This window comes from Amblyomma mixtum, chromosome 3 (genome assembly GCF_055824585.1).
Source record: "Amblyomma mixtum isolate Tamu chromosome 3, ASM5582458v1, whole genome shotgun sequence".
Taxonomy (NCBI): domain Eukaryota; kingdom Metazoa; phylum Arthropoda; class Arachnida; order Ixodida; family Ixodidae; genus Amblyomma; species Amblyomma mixtum.
The window spans coordinates 173,291,087-173,297,524 of record NC_143014.1 but is presented as its reverse complement, the minus strand read 5'-3'; positions in this window follow the sequence as shown (position 1 = coordinate 173,297,524).

Sequence of the window (6,438 nt, the reverse complement as noted above, 5' to 3'; positions counted from 1 at the left end):
TAGGCCACAAATCTAAACTTCTCCGCTCAAGAGGGTGCTCTAATATCGACATAACTCGGGCTGCATTATATAGGATGCATAAAGGCTTTAATAATCCGACCGTTAACTTATCTGAATGAAACTCACAGCGCTCATGAAAAAAAGCAAAAATTACTGGGAATAAAGGCAAACCTTTAACGTATTCATTCAGCCTCAAAAAAAAAAAATATCTGAGGGTTGGAATTTTCTAAGATACTTAACCTCCATATGTTTTAGAACACTGTAGTCCCACAGCGAAGATATCAAACATTAGTATAAAATATTCTACAGTATTTAAAGTTAAATGATATCGCAGCTCCTCGACTACTTTCTTGTTCGCCACCGTGATTCGCCAGCGTAGAGGATTTCAGCCAATCACGAACCGATCTTATCGAACATCTACAAAGAACTCTGTGAATTTTGACCACTGACGTCTCATATGTCACGTTTTTGTACGGATTACGTACCCGATGTTGACAAACTAATTTAGAAAGGGATGCTTGAAGGTGCTCGACCCCTTTGAACTCAGAAGTGGCGGGAGTTGGGGGCAGCGGGCAGAAGACTGTAGGAGCAGCAATGAAGAATACGCCTGTACCTCGTGTAGGTGATTATTTTAAGCTTTGCACGAATCCGAATATGCGCACCATGTGATCAACAAAGTAGAGTAGTAGCTCCAGCACCAGCCGTGCTCTTTTCTTTTCGCCCATCATTGAATAAGAAAAAAAAGCAATGTCAGGAATAATTCCGAAGTTTCGGCATTCGTTGTCCGTTCGCGAGGAATACGCTTTGTCTTTTTCGAGTCCATTAATTCCTCCATAAGTGGACAATGCGATCTCGTCTGTGCGTCTTCCATTATACGAAGAACATCATGAATTGCGCACAAACGCCCACGCGCGTAGATGCGCAGAAAAACCCGCCCATAAGGTCTGCACGGCACTCTCGCCGTCCGGGCTGATTGCCACGTGGTCGCGCTGGCTCCTCGAGCACGAACAGCTCGACCAAGTGCGTTGTCTGCAAATGACCCAAGTCCTCAACGCGCGACAGTAGCGCGCCGATAGTTGGGGGACGAGCAGTGTGTCTCCTAATGGATCCCATAAGTGCAGACCACTCTGCGAATTTTACCGTAACAGGCTTGCTCTGAGCGGAGAGTAGGGTGCGCGGCGGCACACACACACAGAAAGAAAAATTAGTTTCCTGAAGGGAATCAGCTATGTCGAATCCCCCAATCTATCACTGCGATTTATCCGCAGCCGTTTGCCTGCGCTCGCAGCCGTGCATTCTAGCTACGTCTTCGTCACGTGGTGGTGCTTCTGCCGCACTTCTTATTCGCGGCAACACTTAGGAGTTGGTTAGACCGCGCTGCTTCGGAGAACTTCACCGTCCAGGAGGCCGCTATCTCAGAGGACGAACGCACGAGCAACGAACGCGATCTCGAATGTTCAGCGAGGAGATCGAGCACGCGTACTTTTCGCCCCATCTTTCGCAATGGGCTGGCGCAAAGGCGCCTCATCACGCGATGACTTGCACGCGAAAGCGGATAAGACGCGCTCTCGCTCGGTTCATAGACGCAGTTCAGGGAATGCACTAAAATCTTGCTCTTTCGGACCTCCTTCTCCCTCTTGCTTTCCTCTTCCAGTTTCGCTGACATGGCGCGGAGGGCCGCAGCAGGAAAAGTGAATTCATCGGGCGACGTCGGAGTCCGGTGGCTCGTAGGTAGGAAATGTTTCTGGCCGCTATTCTCTCACCGCATGTGTGGTTTCTAAGTAGGGGGGCCTCCCATTACTCATGAGAAACACAATTGGGACAAGGCGCTCACGCACGGGTGGGACTTAAATGACCCAGGGACCCACCAGGATGGGCCGCTCGTCCCTCCTATTTCTGCACACGGATGAAAGAGGCCCGTACGCGTTGCAAAGTGCTCGGGTGGAAAAGGAAGTGCGCCGCGTGCTGCAGATCACGGGTGACGACGAGGACAAAATGTAGAAGTCGGCGAGCGCCCTGAATGATGCACGTTTCTTTCGTAAGATGGCGCCAGAAAGCAGCCTGCTAAATTGTACGTATATATATGGCGGGATCATTATCGCAGGTAAAAATGGAAACTTTGCTCAACGCACAGTTCAATATTTATGCTTGTACGAGCGGCAACCGTAATCTGCGCTAAAAAGAAGACAAAGGCTCGCGTAGTGAGGTTCACAATGACAAGTCCACAAAACTCGAACAAAACTTATAAACTCCGGAAGTGCACGACAGACGCAGTCCCACGAAGTGATGTTGATAGGTTTGCGTGAGCCGATGCAGGAGATAGCTAGTTGAGTGACTATTTGTCGAAATACTCGCACAAGCATATGACTGCGTACCTTGCGCAAGCATAAACGTGGGTCTCCGTGTAGGATATTTTTCAAGCGTACAAATTAAAAAGAAGAGCCAAAGGAGTTCCAGCAGAACGTTGAACCATTCCGTATTTCCCTCTCTTTTAGTCATTCATCTTACTTGCACAAGGTTTATACTGAAGAAATAAAAAAAGAAGCAACTCTCAGGACTTTCGTCCCCTTCCGTGGCGAAGGAAAGCGATAGCAATTAGCAGCACCGGTTAGCGATAGAGTTGAATGCAGTGTCTAGCCGCACAGAAATGGATGCGCTGGCTGTTTATCTGCGGTGAGGCTGGGTGGAACGCGGATGAGGACGTTTACCATCTTCTTTCCAGCAATGCGCTTCTTTTTCGCTGCAGAGTTTGCCAGAAGTAAGGGAAACCTATCCTGATGTAGTGGATTATGTGAAGCATGTTCGTGCTGCTGCGTCGTACATTTGGCGCCTTTTGGTTCTTGGCGGTGACGTGGAGGTAAACCCAGGCCCTATGACTAAAGCGCAAGAAGACAAGCTTGACGCTGTAGCTTTAGCCGTTCAGCGTCTTGAGGCGAACAACACAAGCATTCTTGAATCGATAAATCAAGTCTTGAACCTCCACGTCACCCTTAGGAACGACCTGGAACAGTTAACTAAAAGAGTTAATGACCTGGAATGCAAAATTGAACCTCTACCCTCCAGCCAGCCTGTTTCAAATGCGGATATCTCTAAAAAAATTCAGAACACAGTTGATGATCTGGAAAATCGCTCAAGGCGGTCGAACGTGTTGTTTTTTGGCATCGAAGATTCTGATCCATCTGAGCCTTGGGAAGACTCGGAGCGGTATGTAAGAGAATTTTGCACAGAAAAACTTGACATTACTGTCACTTCCGTTGCCAGAGCTCACCGCTTCGGGCGTCTTTCGACTGACAAGAAACGACCCATTATTGCCAAATTTTATAATGAGAAAGAAGTTGAATCCGTCATTAGTCTTGGCTACAAACTAAAGAACACCAATTTGAGCATATCACGCGACTACTCTGAGACTGTTCGTGATAAGCGCCGTAAACTGTGGCAGTTTTCTAAGACGATAAAGAAAGAGGGGGACCGGATTCGTCTGTATTTTAATAAACTTCACGTAAACGACGAAGTTTATCTCTGGGACACTACTGGCAACCGGGCTGTGCGTCTAAGTGAGCCTTCTACCAATTGACAAATTTCAAATCATCATGGTGCTTCCGATCGTGCACTGCCAATCTTACCGGGACCGAAGTGTTTAGATAACATTTGCTTCCTATATACTAACATCAGAAGCGTTACAGCGAAAAGTGATGCCCTTTCCTCCCTTATCGACTCGTCTGGAACCTCATTAATAGCACTAACTGAAACGTGGCTTACCGATTATATCTCAGATGATGACATCCTTTCATGCGAATCAAGTTTTAAATTTTTTCGTTGCGACAGAAAGAACAGAAGAGGAGGTGGTGTGCTTATCGCGATTAAGCAAGAGCTCATATCTATACCAATTGTTGCTTCTACTTTTCTCGAGTGTGTATTCGTCTCCTTGAAATGTACTGCTACGAACATTATTGCTGGTGTGTTGTATCGCCCACCCGACCTGTATGATGGCTTTGCAGATGAATTTTGTCGCTTACTGACCGATGTGTGTACGCGTTTTCCAAATGCTGTCCTAATTATATTTGGCGACTTTAATTTCCCAGACATCAATTGGGAAACACTATCTGTTCCTCCAAGTGATAAGGATGCGCACGCTTTCCTACACATTTGTCTTGATTTTCACCTAACTCAACTCATTACAAAGCCCACGCGATACTCAGGTACCACTGCAAACATTCTTGACTTGATTCTAACCAATAATCCCGATGCTTGTTCTAAAATATTTCACCTTAATGGTCTTTCTGACCAATGCATTATTACTGGGTGCATCAATTGCAGAATTATCGAAAGAAAAACTACCGCCAAGATGATCAGGTGTTATAGCAGAGCTAATTTTGACCAAATGAACCATGAATTAACCTCTTTCTCTGGGCGGTTCTTGGCTGAATCTACAATCCGTTCTGTTGAGCAGAACTGGATAGTGTTTAAAACTACTCTAATTAACCTCATTACAAAATACATACCGGTTATCACAATTAAGTGCAGCAAAAGTGCGCCCTGGTTCAGTGGGCGGCTGCGAAGAGCTAATAATAAGAAAAAACGTTTGTATATGAAGGCAGTTGAGTTGCTAACAACCAATTAAACACATGGGAAAAATACAAACAAAGTGATAAAAACTACCAAAAAATGCTTAAAGCTACCCGTCACCAGTTTTATAATGACGTTTTGCCTACCATGCTATCTAATAACCCCCGTAGGTTTTGGAGCGTAATTAATCCTCATTCGCGTGCTGATTCTTTTTTGACGAGTTCTAATGGTGACCAGCTGGACGATGTTCATTCTGCTCAGCTCTTCAACAATGCCTTTTCATCTGTTTTCACTCAAGAAGTCATCACCACCTCTCCAGTTCTCAACCCATTCCACGATTATTCAATGCCCCCAATAGTCATCAGGGAACATGGTATTCTTATTTTGTTAAGTAATCTTAAAATTAGCACAAGCGCGGATCCACTGGGCTTTAACAACAAAATACTAAAAAACATATCTCACAGTATTTTCCAAGTCTTGTCTGTACTTTTTTCTCAGTCTTTATCTTCTGGCTCCATCCCGCACGACTGGCGTATAGCCAAGTAATTCCAATTTTCAAATCTGGCGTCCGCTCTGATCATCTAAACTATAGAACCATATCATTGACTTGCACTTTCTCTAAGCTCCTTGAAAATGTCATACACACTCAGATCATTCATTATCTTGAAGATCATAACATCATATTTAAATATCAGCACGGTTTTCGCAAGGGATTTTCTTGCGACACTCAGCTCGCCGGATTTACTAACGACTGATTTACTTCTTTAGATGCCGTAATTCAAGTCGATGCTTTGTTTTTAGATTTTTCAAAGGCATTTGATCGGGTTCCCCACCATAGACTACTTCTCAAGCTATCGCACCTTAATGTTCAGCCTCAGGTACTAGCATGGATTAAAGACTTCCTTTCATCTCGCGCTCAGTTCACTTCTGTTAATGGTTCTAACTCTACAATGGCCCATGTCACATCTGGTGTGCCTCAGGGGAGTGTGCTTGGTCCCCTGCTCTTTCTAATATTTATTAATGACTTGCCAAATTGAATTTCTTCACAAATTAGACAGTTTGCTGACGACTGTGTTGTGTTGCGAACCATTACATATTATGAACCATTACATATTATGAACCATTACAAATGACTGTGACCGACAATCCTTACAAACTGACCTCGATTCTATTAACACTTGGAGTCAGTTGTGGCTTATGACCCTAAATCCCTCTAAGACAAAGCTCGTCTCCTTTACTAGAAATTCTTATCGCATACCAACCGCATACTCTCTTAATGACATAACAGTTGAGACAAATTCCACTTACAAGTATCTAGGAGTTCACCTTCAATCAGACTTAACCTGGAACTATCATATTAACTTGATTCTAGCAGCTGCTAACCGTTCTCTTGGCCTTTTAAAACGTAACCTTCGACATGCTCCTGCGCATGTGCGTAAACTTGCTTATATTACATTAATTCGACCTAAAATTGAGTGCGCTTCCGCCATATGGGACCCAGATTAAGCCTACATCAAAGATAACATAGAATCCCTGCAAAACCGAGCTGCTCGCTTCATTTATTCTTACTACTCACGTTTTACTAGCGTCACGGCTTTAAAAGCTCGTGCTGGACTTGACAGCCTTTCCCATCGTCGTAAACTGGCTCGCTTAACTCTTTTTCACAAAATTTACCATCATCCGTTGCTTCACGACGATTTCTTTCACTACCCTCAGCAGTGTTTCCACGCCGTGACCATCCTTTCAAAATCAAACGCATCACATGTCACACTTCAAGTTTTGCTAAATCATTCATACCCAAAACCATTATTGATTGGAACCGGCTGCCTTACACAATCGCAACTGAAACGAATGCGACATCATTTCATGAAC